The following is a 14,690-nucleotide window of genomic DNA, read 5'->3' on the forward strand; positions in this document are numbered from 1 at the left end:
ATACACTGCTTAAAGGTAAAGAGGGTTTTTTTGTCCTGTCTCTCGAATCACAGGAGGAATCAGGCTAAACTGTTGTCTCTGTCCTTCACCTTAGTTCTCTTTTGATTTTGTTTTCAAAGCCGTTCTACAAACAAGTGCACATAAGGGCTTAGGTTTCCAGTAAGTGCTGTATGAAATGCTTTGCTGTGTATTTCACCCTGTTCAAGATACTGGTCCCTGCTCAATCAGCCTTAAAGCCTTCTGCAATGAATGGAAGCAAAGGGCAAGTGGACAACAGAATGACACCACCATCCAAAGTGAGGGAAGCAGTCAATATGCTGAAAGGCAGAGAGATGTGGAAATGCTGGAGAAATGGGCTGACAGGCCCTGCATGGACTGCAGCAGAGAGAATTGCCAAGTCCAGTGCTGGGGGATGAATAACTCTTATTCCCCAGTCTGGGCTGGGCGTGGACTAGCCAGGAAGCAACACTGCAGAGAAGGAGCTGGGATTGCTCATGGGAAGCTAGTTGTGCTTGTGGCCAGCCATCTCCTGGGATGGCTGCTAGCAAGAGGGTAGCCATCCTTCCCCAGGATTTGGCACTTGTAAAGTCATGTCTGGGCTCTATAATGCAAGAAAATGGAGTACCACAATGGAGAAAGTCCAGTGGAAACTACCCAAGCTTGTCAGGGAGATGGAGCATGTGACACTGACTGAGAGAATCATGTCTCTCCCTGCTGGGGAAGAGATGGGAAAAGCAAAGAGCAGATTTTACTGGTATTTCCAACTGCCTGAACAGAGGATACAGAGAAGATGGAGCCTTCTGATATGCCTGAGCACTTCTCAGAGGTACATGGCAATAAGGAGAGGCAAAGGATGCAAGCTTGACTGTGGGAAATGCTCGCTGGAGGCTGTGGTGGGTTGACCTTAGCTGGTGGCCAGTTACCCATCAGCTGCTCTCTCACTACTCCTGCTTGATGGGACAGGGGAGAATACAGGGTGCTAAAGTTCCTGAGTTGAGATAAAGATGTAGAGATTGCTTACCAGTTACTGTCACAGGCAAAACAGACTAGGCTTGGGTAAGATGGGAGAGTTGGAGTTGAAGAATTTTATTGCCAGTTCAAGAAGATTTGGTTTGTGAGAAGCAGATAAAAAGTGGAATACCATATCCCTTTTTTTTTTCTGAGGCTCAACTTCTTTACTTCTAACCTCTGTCCTTCTGTTCAGCAGCTTAGAGGGATGAAGAATAGAGGTTATGATCATATATTCATAATAATTCCTCTCTGCTTTATCTTCCCCCTCACACATTTCCCCTGCTCCAGTATGGCTTCTTCCACAGGCTGCAGTCCTTCAGAATAAACCTAGTCTAGCACAGATCCTCCGTGAGTCATGTTTCCTTCAGAGCTTGTCCCCCTGCTCTGTTTTGGGTCCTCCAGAGGCTGCAGTGTGGATAAGTGCTCTGGCACAGACCTCTAATTAGGCTGCAGGACAGTTTCTGCTCCACTGTGGTCCCCTCTGTGGGCTATAGGGAAATTAATAACCTGCAGTGCATTTCCTTTCAGTGATGTATCTAGTCTGGCATTACCTGTGGCTGAGTAGACTCAAAATTGCTGTTTAAAAGAAGGGAAAATTGCAGAGTATTAAATATTAGTAACCAGCCTGGAATAGCTGATGTCTGGATATCGTTGGGCCTTTTTAGTGATGAAGAGATACTTTGGATACAGGAGCTGGGAGTCAGTTAGATTAGTTAGTCTGTTAGATTTGATTTATAGGGAAAAGCTAGAACCAAACCCACATCATTTTACAATTTATTGTATTTCTGTGGTTCTTCAAAGATTTCTGGCAACTGAAACAAAGTTAAAACTGTGTAGAAATGGAAATTTTTCATTTTGTTTCCAAGAAGCAGGGCAAGTGACTAGGTTAGAGAGTAATTTGTGGAAGAAATTAAAAACGTAGTATACTCAGGAATGTGAGGAGTTTGGGAATGTTATTTTTCTTATAATTAAGTATCAACAGATGATTTATGTCTTAATAGGAAAAGCAGACATAACTGGATTGTTACAATTTACAGTCTGTAATCAAAGTCTGAGAAGGGGAGATAGATACTTCTGCTGTGCAGCAGCTAAAATAGCAATACTTTTAGTAAAATTCTAAAATTCTACTAAATTCTAGTCTTTTAGTAAAATTAACATAGGTCTTGAAATGCTGATGGATGCCATTTGAAAGCTCACAAATAAAACTTAGTAATGAAATTGTGTGACAAAGCAATACCTGCAGTGATCACCAGGATCACCAGGACTGGGAAGAAGAATGAGCAGAGAACTGGGGACGCGGTAGGAATGTGGTAGCCAGGAGCTTGAAGGAGGGGCAGTTAAGCAAACTTAGTAACTCCTTACTGAACAGGAAGAGGTATGAGGGAGCATCACAATAGCTGAGGTCAGAGCAGGAGAGGATTTCAGTGAACTCTAAGGAAAATGAAACATGACAAACTTGTTGGAAGAAAAGAGGCATCTCTCTGTCTTGAATCTACTGAAACTACTGACCCAGATCTACTGATGAGGTCTGGGCAGCCTGACCTCGTTTCTGGGAAGGATGAAGGAGCAAACTGTGCCAAGGACAGGAAGGTAATTAAGGGTAGTTAGTCTGGATTTGTGCCTTACCAACCTGATGGACTTCTTGCAATGAGATGATTGGATCAATGGATGTGAGCAGAGCAGTAGATGTTTGTGTATCTTGGCCCTTGATGCTGTCTCCTGTAGCATCATTGGCAATCTGATGGAGCACATTGGAGTAGGTTAAATGCATGGTGAGGTGGACTGAAAAGTAGGTGAATTTGTGGGGCCAAAGGTTTGTGATCAGTGATACAAAGTCCATACAGAAGCCACTAGCTACTACTGGTATGTCCCAGGGTTCAATACTGGGGCCATATTTTATACATTTTTATTAGTGACCTGGATGATGGGACAGTGCACCTTCACCAAGTTTGCTGGTGACACAAAACTGGAAGGAGAGGCTCATATGCTAAATGGTCCATGTTCAAAGGCACTCAGTATACTGCAGAAGTTGGAACATGGGAACTTTATGAAGTCCAGCAGAGGGAAATGTCACGTCCCACATCTGAGGAAGAATACTGGATTGCCGTATACCAGTACACACTGGTAGCCAACTGGCTGGGAAGCATTTTTGCAGAAAAAGGACCCAGGGCTCCATTTGGAAAAGCTGAGCATGAAGCAGCAATGTGCACTTGTAGCGGAGAAGGCCAATAGCACACCTTAGGAAGAGCACTGCCAATGGGTTGAGGAGGGTGGTTAGTCCCTTCACCTCAGCACTAAGGAGACACACCACAGCTTGGCAGTGGCTGAGGTTGGCAGGCACCACTGAAGACCATCGTCTAGTCCTCCCTCCTCAAGCAAGGTCAGGAAGAACAGATTGCTTAGTACTGTGTCCAGTAAGGGGTTAGAAATCTCCAAGACTGGATACTCCACAATGCTCTCAGTGCAATCTTCCCTGGTGTTCAAACATCCAGGTAGTAAAACTGTTCTGTTTAGACAGGATAAGATGTGTCTCTGTGCCTGTTGTTTCTGGGCACCACTGAGAAGTCAGGCTCCCTCTTTACACCCTCTCAGAATGAATAAACATTGATAAGGTGCTCTTGAGACTAATTATTTTCTTGAGCAAGGGTACTGGAGCCCTCTGCAGTGTTCAAGCACTTGTTTTCTGGGGCTATTTTTGTTGTAGCTCTTGGATATAGCAATGCACAGTGACCAGCTGATGTGGGAATCTTTGGTTTTGTTTCTTTTTAATATATAATAGTCTGAAATGCTTAGCATTTAAACCTGTATATTAATTCACTTTTCATAAAGATGTTGATGATTTTGAAAGCTTTCTGAAAGATAAATGTATCTATGATCTGCTGAGCTATTAGATATAGTTCAGGCAGTGACTGGTTTCTGAAAAGTGTTTAGAAAGTAAGTTCTTCCCAGATATCTTTATACTTTAATTGTGGTTTTCTGGCAGAATTCCCACTGCGGAAGGGATGTTTGAATTGTGCTTCATCACTTATGTCAACAATTGCAGTGTTTGTCTTCCGCCCAACCAGGACTGGATTCTTAGAGTGAAAGACTGTAATATTTGCTAGCACCTTAGTATTTGTTTCCAGGCAGACAGTGTGTAGTTTATCTTATACTGACTTAAATATCTTAAAGAGCACAACTGGGGAGATGAGTCAGAAGCAAATGGTATCACGCTTCACTTCATGGGGATAGGATCCCTGCCTGGGCTCCGTTAATGTTGCTTCAGTATAAATGAATGAACTCTGTCACTCTCTGTACTGTGGCATTAATAGCAAGAGTCATGGATAGACTAAATCATGACTGTTTCCTCTTGCAGAGGTCTGGGGTTTATGTTTCACCAAGAAGCTCACATTCTGTAGGTTCTGGGGAAATACAAGTGTAATATTTATATTCCTGCAGCTTCACTGAGTAGAATGTGGTTTTCCTGAGGTTCTTGGGAGTCTGTAAGTAGGTTGTTGCAATGCTGTATTTCCCTGAGACACTGGGTGAGATGGTGGTGGTGGGACCTGGGAAGCTGTGGCTGTGTGGACACTTTTGGGCAGTCCTACATTCGACAGAGCCAATGAGAAAACTACAGGGGAAACTACATTAGGCAAAAGCAGATGGTGGAGAGCCAGCTTTGAACAGATGACAACACTGTCATGCTAAAGAGTTACAAAGAGCAGTGTGTGTGCACAACATCGTAGAACTGATCTCTTGGTTTTGGCCTCACTATCACTTTTCTAAAAATGTAATGGGTTTAGCTTTTGTCCTCTGTAGGCTCATCAAGGATCTCTCCTGTCTAGCTCTGTCCGGGTGTGTGCTGTCACGTGTCCTTGACGATTTGCTCTGGTTGCATCATCTGCAGAAGTGAAATCTGTATTTTCCACCTCTAGAGAGCAACCTCGAGCTACTCTCAAATAACTGTGGGGTAAAGCTCTCATAAAACCTTTGCTGAATGATTTGAGTTTGAACTGAAGCGTTTGGTCTTTGAATAGTCTCGTGGTCTCATAGTACCAAGGAAGTTTTTAATATTGTCTGTAATTACTATGTTTTGCTTCCCCATGCTCCTTAAAGATTTATGTGGTGCCAAGCACATATCCAGCTTCTCGCTGAAGAGCCTGAAGCAATTGGCATGTCCCAATGGTGAAAGAGAATTCTGGTGGACTCAGAATTGCTACATGTCTAATTTAAGGTACATTATGAGATTTCAGTATTTTAAAAGTAGATTCTTTGACTACACTGTTTACTGGTACTGTTTATTTTACCAAGTATTAAATGAAGGAATTTGAGGGATCATATGTATTTTCCAGCAAAGCAAAAGTCTTCAGTTTCTATACCATCTCCTTTTGCAATGTTCAGCCCTGCTCCACACCTGTGGCAACAGGGGAGATCCTGCAGCTGAAGGCTGTAGAACTTTAATGCAGGCCTTTTAATCTTTTTTTAAAATAGATTTGTGAGTTTTTTGATGTGTGAAAATATTCCTGTAGTTCCTGAGCTACTAAGTTTTCTTTCCACAACAAACTTAGATTTTTAAATCAAATACTCAAAATGCAGGGCTTTGATAACTTCTAGTAGAGCCTGGCAGAAGGTTGCCTTTTGCTTTCAGACTCCTCAGGAAGAATTCCTGGTGTCTTAGGACATGTGGGAATCATGACACAGTTACTTCATCTTGCACGTGTTTGTTTTGCCATTCTCTGCCTTGTGTGAGCAACAGCATCAGTCCAAAGCAGATCTGCCAGCTGGTCCAGCTGAACCCCACCTGTTTTCCCATGTCCTGCTTACCTCCTTTGGCTAAGAGAAAACAGAAAAACTGTTTTCAACCAAACTTCACCTGTAAACACGATGGAGAAAGCAGCTGTAAGAAGTGTTACTCTGGGTTACATGAGACAATCTCACTTGGTAAGGCCTTGCTTTCCCACAGCAGAGCAGCCAGGAGCAGGGCCTCAGCCCTGCTAGCTTCCCACTCCTGTTCTGCTCTGTCACATCACCTTGGTTACATTATTCTCTTGCAGGTCATTGCATGTTCCTTACTGAATCTCTTAATTCTTTGTCCTTCTGCAGCTCCAACTTTCCCCTTTTTCCCCAGTTCTTTACACTCTTCTACTCCTCCCTTTCCTTGTTCCTCTTGTATTTATAAACTGCCACAGTACCACAGACTGCATTTTTAAATGTTTTCATGTTGCTAAGTGATATTTTTCCTCTCTTCTCAACAGCCTGGTTTTCTTAGAAGTGTTTAGTACCTGCAGTTCCCACTTAGTTGCCCTAAATTCAGATGCTTTTTTATCTCCCATAGCTAAACAACAGTTTACCTTGCCACATTTAGCCTTATGAAAGCTTGTAGTCATTACTAAAACTGTTTTCTTGGACAATACTGTTTCAGAATTGGTTATATTTCACAATGTATTTGTTGACTGTGCTGTGTTTTGTTACAAGAGACTTGCAACCTGCTCATAAGGGCTTATCCAACCTGGACCAGGCTCTGGAGCATGTGATTTGAAGCCCATCATGCTGCAGCCATCATCAATGCCCCGAAGTATTGTGAAGCAAAGGATAGGCTGATTATTTGGCCAATCTGCTCATTATGCTCCACTGATTAAGGGTGTGGAAATACAAAATTACATATGGATTTTCAGCTACTAATGGTACAGCAAGTAATCAAGATGAAAAGACTGTTTTCACCAGCTTTTGGAGTCAAACTATCCATAAAAATTCCGCTTAACCCTTGTGAAACTGTGGGTCAGAGTTACCTATTTCAGTGTTCTTTCAACTTAATTCAAAGTTAAATAGGTGTCAGAAAAAAAACAAAACAAGCATCATGAGCTTAGATGAATGCAATAGGAAATACACAGCAGATGCAAGCAGAGAGAGTTCATCCCCAGGTGACAGGCCTGTACTGCTTCTGGGACTGTGTGGGAGAGGTGTTAGTGCCACTATGGCACCACAGAGGCTTTGTTAGCCTGTCACTGATACACTGGGCATTCAGATGGATTAGAAGTGCTCAGCACCTTTATCTACACTGTAAGGACAAATTTAAATGTACTTTTTCAGACCACGATGAGTAATCTGTGCACAGAGAGGAATGTCTGCCATGCAGAGCCCCAGCCTGTAAGAATTTCTTACTGTCATTTGCTGTAAACTAATAAGTATTTTTGGTTCTTTCTTCTCCCAGCAGATAATTTTCCATTTAAATAGTGTTGAACCAGTGGGATGCTGTTACTCTGCCACTGCTGTTACTGCACACAACCTGGTGTGAAGTGGCAGGGTCTGCCTTGACATGCCAGTCTAGCACGTGCTGAGTGTATTTCCCCATCTGACAAGGATTAGTTCTGACACCATTGCTGTGCTGATGGATCCTGGCTCTAACCAGTGAAACTGTTGTGTCAGCAGAGTGTTGTAAGGGGCTCTGTCTGCACTTACAGAGAAACTGAAAAACAACAGATTTTAATTCCTGGTGGCAACAAAATCTGAAATTAATAATGATGAACAATTTTGTGCTAAATAGTAAATCAATGATATTTTTAACTGGGGTACATAACTTTGAAGAATAAACCTTCTATCAATTTTACTTCATCAGAATGAAATAGAAATAGCAAGTTTCTTCCCAAATACTAAACTGGTGTAATAAGAATTCTTCACTTAAACTGTCCAAAATGGTTAATTTCTAAAAATGTGCGACACACCTCTAGTGGCTAAATTTTCATAAGAATTTAGAAAAATGCTTGTAAGTACATATCTATGAGCAACTTTGTTACCAACTAGAGGTGCTTTTAATCCAGTTTCCCTCCGGTTTTCACCTGGGATTGTCACCTTGTGGAAATGCTGTGGTTTAGAAAAACATCTTTGCCCAGCTTTAGTAGAGAGAGCTTTGACTGACTCTTTTGCAAAGGACTTTTTCCTCCTCTGAAGATTTGAGGTGGTCCAATGGCACTGTAGATGAATGAAGATGGATGAAAGAACCAAACCTTTTGGAATTGTGTCTCTGAGAGGACAGCACTAAAGCCATCTTGAAACACCAACACACTCTTGGGCTTGGGTGTACTTTTTGTAGATGCTAAGTAGGCATTTACTGCCACCATGTTCAACACTGTGACTGCTGAGACAGTCATTAGTACTACAAATAACAGTTTCAAAACTAATACTCAGTGTTTTTTGAGTGGGACCAAACTCAGTGGAAAATTGATAATTAAACTATTTAGGAAGAATTGGCCCAGCTGATACCAGAATGGATTATGGTGCCCACATCTTGATATTTTTCTAAAAATTACTGTGGTTAGTGCTGTAAAGTAGTGTTTTCAAATTATTTTAGTATATTTTCTAGTGGAAAACATATTAATACAATGGTTAGGTAAAAATAGCTTTACATTCTTTAAAAAAAGCCACTTCCAATTATTAAAAATCAGGTTTGAATTTTTTAAATATTTCAGCTGGCCTTATTAAAAGGTATTACTTAAGACAGATAAGGGTTCCTTTTTGTTTCTGTGAAAAAAAAAAGCTGTTGTAATAAAAAAGTACTTTTTCATTCAAGCACTTCAAACTTCGGAGCTTCAAAATTTGGAGCTAAAATGAGCAGGTTACATGCCATCCCCATTTCAGTTAATGATCTCTTGCCACTTGTTTCTGTCAGACTTGGATTGCACTCAAAATGCTAAATCAAACCTATAATTTTCCTTTTGTTCTGCTTTTCTGGAGGACAGTTCAGGCTCCTAATTCAGGCCTTTGCATCTCTCATTGGCTCTCATGCAGCTGATCCCAAGAAATGTAATAGTAAAATAAGAATAATAATACAAAATCCATTTTTGTTTAAAATAACTATGTGGATACATTGTTCCTCTTGAACTATTTCCTAATTAAAAAAAAAAAAAAAAAAAAAAAAAACACAACCAAAAATAAACCCCACAAAAACTCTTTCCAAAAAAACCCCAAAACCCACAAACTAACAGCAGCCAAAAAAACCCAAACCAAAATCAACAAACCCACAACAAGAGGTCCTCCTCAGCAATGAAATTCAAGTTTCAGAAGATAGTTGTGAATTTCACAACAACCTCTGGAAGGGGGTCAGCTGCTTTACAGAACTATTTTTTAATGTAATTACTAACACCTTGTTTTACCTTAAGCAAATATTGGCAAAGGACAATATCTCAAAGCAACACATTTTGAAGTAGCCAATCTTTTTGCATAGCATGGCAAGGGAACCAGGATGTGAGCATTTCCTGCAAAAGAATGGGAGGAGCAGGGTTTGCAAACAGAAGGCAGCTTCACCAAAGTGTGAAATTCAGCTCTAAACAGCAAAAATGGTGATGTCTGCCTGTAAGCTGGCTGGCTCAGCTCTCACCCTAGACAAGCTGAGCAGCAGTTTGTTAGTGCTGTCTGAGCAGGGGTGGCCAGTGCCATGTCAAACGCCATAAGGCAGCTGAGATCTGCTGGAAGAATTACAGAATTGTTTAGGTTAGAAGAGACCTTTAAGATCATCAAAGGTAGGATGATAGGTAAGACATGGGGCCAGTGGGAGGCCCATATCCATCTGGATCCTCCCTGGATCACTAAATGCTTTGTTTGTCTGCCTGAATCCCCTCTGGCTGAGCAGCTGAACTCTGTTCCTTAGATCCCCATGGACTGTAGTGGGCCATAGATAGGGTTACATGTCTTCATCTCTAACTGAATCTCAAGGGCTTCATTTCCACACTGTGATGTCTCCAACCTCCTCAAGCTGCAGTTCTTACCTGGAGCTCTCTGCAAATCACTGTTTTGCTAAGCTGCTTTCTTTTTTTTTGCTGTTCTTTTAAACATTCTTGAAGCTATTTAAATTTGTGGGGGTTTTCCCTATCTTTATGGTGAATCACACGCAGAACATGAAACAAAGGTGCTGCCAAATGTGAACCCAGCCAAGCATTGAGTGCGCTGGGATTGTATCAGTGATCCAGCTGTGGTCAGACACAGCAGCTTCAGGCTCATGGCTTGGTCTCAACCATCAGGTGTATAAAGAGCAAACACTTGGTGCCCTCCCAGCTCTGGTCTCTCCTCTGGAGCCAGCTGACTCAGGCTGCTCTGCTTGCACAAGTGTAGCACAATGCAGCCACAGCACACAGCAGGGGCAGAGTGAAGCTGAACGAACACCTGGGCACTGAAAGGATGTCATGGGAATGGACAAAGAGAGGATGGCCTTCAGTAGTGTTATGATTGACAGAATAGCTCCTTCTGAAAAGAGCAGCTGGGTGAATCAAAAATTCAGAGAATGTTCTCAGCCTGAGAGCCCATGCCTCCTCAAAAGCAGCTGGGATACTCGTCAGGATAGATCTTCCTGAGAGATCTCTTTGCTTTTGTACATAACCTAGCTTTTATATTTATGTCCTAGTTGGTATACTGGCACAGTGTCCCATATAATGTGTGTATTTATTTTGTCAGCAAACAAGGGCTGGAATATTCCCTTTTTGCAGGTGAAGCAGAGAGCTAAACTTCCAAATTTCTGAATATGTTCAGGTTTGCAAATCCATCCAATCTCAAGTCAATTTAAGCCCAAATATTCAAGGACACTTAAATGTTATCTACTCATGTTGAGACACAAAACATGCCAGAACAGAGAGCCATGAAATTAATAATTTAATAGAATTCCTCAAATAAATAGGAATGCTTTTAGTTATTTACTATCATCACCAGGCGCTTCCACAAGACTGAGGTAATGGCTTACCACAGGAGAATAACTTTTCTAAAAGAGGATTATCTTAGTTTTCCTTTCCTGAATTGACAGATTTCCTGCTGCAGTTTGTTTGGCTATGGAGTTAAAAAGTGTAACAATTTTAGACTGAGGCAAATTAATCTTTTTTTTTGTTTGTTTGTTTTTTTTGTTTAAGTCAAGCAGCCCTTGAGTTGTCACCATTTACAGACACTATTTACAGACTGTCACATCACAGCAAGCTGAGATCAGTGCTACCTTATGTTAATTCGCAGATGAATCAACTCTTTAAGATACAAATTAATGGAACTGATCTTAAGAGAGCAAAAAAAAATCTTAGCTGAAGAGGGAAACCTCCATCATAGGAAAAGGGCTTGGTCATTCGATGGAGAGGCAGCCCTTGCCAGTATTCCTGCTCCATTTGTAAGTGAAACCTTCTGGCAAACTGAGCTCAACCAGGCAGGAGCAGCCTCCGGCCCTGCTCTGCTTCCGAGAGGAAAACGCAGCCGCGTTGTCGTCATTCAGAGAAGGAGTGGAAGGAAGAAATAAGTAATCTGCTGAGATGGGAATGGTAATGGAGATATATTTTGAAACTGATGTAAATCCTGTTTGGTGACGTGCTGGTGAGTCACCAGGGTGGGTGGAAGTGATTTTGCATAATAACAGTATCATCTGCTTTCTGCAACAGCAAACACAGGCTCTGTGCAGCAGCCAGTGAGTCATACGCTGTGTACCAACCTAAAAGCAGGGAAACCTCAAAATATTTACAGTTGCATTTCACATCTCAGTGCTAAAAGGTATTGGGAGTGGGCACAGGTGGTGCACGGCTATTCTGGTTTCCCCTGGACTGATGACACCCAACCAGGAGTCAAAACTTTGGAGGAATCTTAGGAAGATGCTGCTCTAGGCTCCACAGTGTTTAGACAGAATAAAAGAGGACAGATATGAACAGGAGGACAGAATCTTTCAGAGTTAGCATTAATAAAGAGTGAGGCTGAATTCAGAATAATTGTACTGAGGTAAATTTTCAGTGGCACTTTCAAATAAGCTCAGCAGAAGCAGTGGAGCTCAAAGGAAGACACATGTACAAAAGGTTGTGCTGAAGTTTAGAAATATTCACAAGTACTTATTGAATGGAGATTATTTTTTTCTCTTTTTTTTTTTTATTTTTTAGATGACAAAATATGCTTTAAAATTCAGCATGATTGCTCTTAATTGGTCTCTTACTGATAACACAAATGTAATTAAGTCCTGCAGGTTTCCATCTCCTTTTTCCTGTCCTCTTGGCACTGTAGGGAACAGAAAAAAAAAGCCTAGGAAAAGAAGACAGCAAAATATTGTATCTGTCAGATTTATAGTTGACTGAGTAGACCCTGTATATGTAGAACTAGAAATTCCTCAAATTACAGAGCTTTCCTAATGTAGAACACAGCTAATGGAGTGTCTGACTACTTCCTTTTTAATTGCATTTAGATTTTCCTGCACTGTTGCATTAGGCTGATAGAGCATCTAGTCTATTTCAAAACAAATGAATTACCTGTAAACAATTAAAATGTGGCAGTACATGCTTAATTTTGTAATACCCACAGAGAGAAGAATGCATCCAAAGGAAAAAGTCAAAGATATTTAATTAAGACTTGGGTATTAGGGCCATAAAATTTCAGGCTTACTCTGCCAAGAACAACTGAAGTGCTAAATGTTTACCCAGTATGATACTTAGTTACATAAAATACTGGTTTCATAACTAGGTTTTATGATTTACCTTCTTAATTAGGAACAAAGTGTAATCTTGGAACAGAGTACGTGGTAAACAGATTTTATGTGGAGGAGCTCTGCAGAGACTTGGGTAAATGAGAATAAATCCATCACTGCTCTGTGCTACAGCTCTGTTTGCAGTCTGAGTTTTCCAGGGACATTATGGTTAGTGCCCATGTGGGCTTCTGCAAGGTGGCAGTGACTGATTTGAGCCCTTTTAGGAACAAACTCAATGTCTCTTTCTGCTGGGGAGCACCACCCAGGTATTTTGAGATTTTCTGCATTATCCTTTCTTACTTTCCCTTAATATCCTTGCTGGATACTACACTTGACATCCTTTATTCAGGTGCCTTAATCAATAGATATTTAAACACCCCCAAATGAGGTGCACAGCTGACAATTGTTTTTTCCCAGAAAATAATTTTATTTCACTAGCTGCCAGTTTATTTGAACAAGCCTGAGACACCCAAAGGGACTGGAGGTTGATCTTAGACCTTCTTTAAGAAGAACCTAAGGAAGGTTTAGACCATAGACCTTCTTTAAGAAAGAGATCTCAGCTGGGCTGTCACAGCCTAGCAATACTTTGGAGGATTTGTTTCCATAGGTGGTTATTGCACCCTCCAAAGAGTCTGGTGAAGGGAATGGCTGTTTAGAACAGCCAGGAGCTCTCAATGTGACAAAGTAATACAGCCAAAACTTCTCTATTATGACCTTTTCCTACCACCTTTTCTTTTGATCCCTTTGAACTATTTGAATTCAAAGGAAAGTAGGAGATATTTTCCATGAGGAAAATACACTTAGCCATTAGCAAGTATGCTATCCCCCAAGCATCCCCTTTCATGAAAACCTGGGATCCACCATCACCCAGTCTCTGCTTCTGTGCAGTGGTTGCAATCTACTTTCTATCCTTGACAGCAAATGGGGTAACTCTGCATTCCAAGACCAGCGAAGGGCACAGCTGCTCAAGCCACAAATGAAGCAAATATCCTCATGCAACTTTGGAATGTTTGAACTTCCAATGTGTCAGAAGGTAGATGAGGCAAACCTAGAGTTTTATCTTTCCATATACTGATTTTGAAGATTTGTGTTCACACAGCACACAGAAAAGGCACGATATACATTGTACAGACATGCACATCTGCCCCAGTTTTCAGTCATAAGGTATCAGTAAGATGCCATGCAGTGAGGACATTTTGATGCTTGCTATGTATCGGTTTTTCACTACTTGCTGGGAAAGTGAATATAATTATACTGATCCTAAACTTCCCACTTATGCAAAGCTTACAGTTTGTTCACTGAGAAACATTCACTATTCACAAGGGAAGGAGACTGGACCCTGACAAGTTCAGGTCAGCATTAAAGTCCAGCTGTGGTTCAAAGGCTGAGAAAGCTGAAAAGAAATGACCACAAAATTTCATTGATAGTACTCCATCACAGGAAACTTCTGTGCTGCCAGGCTACAGTTATTCACAATTAAGAATCTAGTAAATTATTATTTTGAAATTAAATTGAAAATTTCAGATGGGAGAATTCAAGGCCTTGCTCTCTGACTCTGTGAAATTGGAATTTGAGGTTCTGTTTCAGAGTCATTTTCAAACGTGAAAAAGATGCAGTGGAAGAGTGAGTTAATTTACTTCTCTCTATTTATGAGCTCTTTGGAGATATCTTACCAAACCTTCACATGTAGCTAATGTTGAGTATCACCCACACATGTCCAGGAAGCTGTGAATACTAAAATGAAAACTTTCTCTGTTTGAATGGTCGTATCAGATAAATGAATGCTACTATTTCCTTGTTGGAAAGAAATGCATAATTAATGCACAGCAATGTGGAAATTATATGGTATAAATTTTAAAACTTTTAAAGACAATTATTTGAGAAATCAAGGTAAGCAAATAATATTTTTCAAGTGTTCACAGCAGTAAAGAGGAATGTGTGATCATTTATTAATATAAATGGTGTGAAAGCTGCAGAGGCAATCTTGCTTCCAGGAATATTGCAAGCTTAGAGTGATGATGTCAAATGGGTATAACACATTTAAATAATTCTTCCTTATCTGATACACAGAATACATTACTGGAAAGAAAAAGTTTTAAATTCAAATTCTTCTCCCCCCCTTTAATAATGTTCTTAAACCACAGGGATCCTGGGTAGGTCAGTAAACTGATCTGCTGTCTACTTTCTGGGGTGAACAGATTTGTGAGAAAAGCTGGGGCCTGAAATTTAGTGCCAT

The sequence above is a fragment of the Vidua macroura genome, chromosome 1 (assembly GCF_024509145.1).
Source record: "Vidua macroura isolate BioBank_ID:100142 chromosome 1, ASM2450914v1, whole genome shotgun sequence".
Lineage (NCBI taxonomy): Eukaryota > Metazoa > Chordata > Aves > Passeriformes > Viduidae > Vidua > Vidua macroura.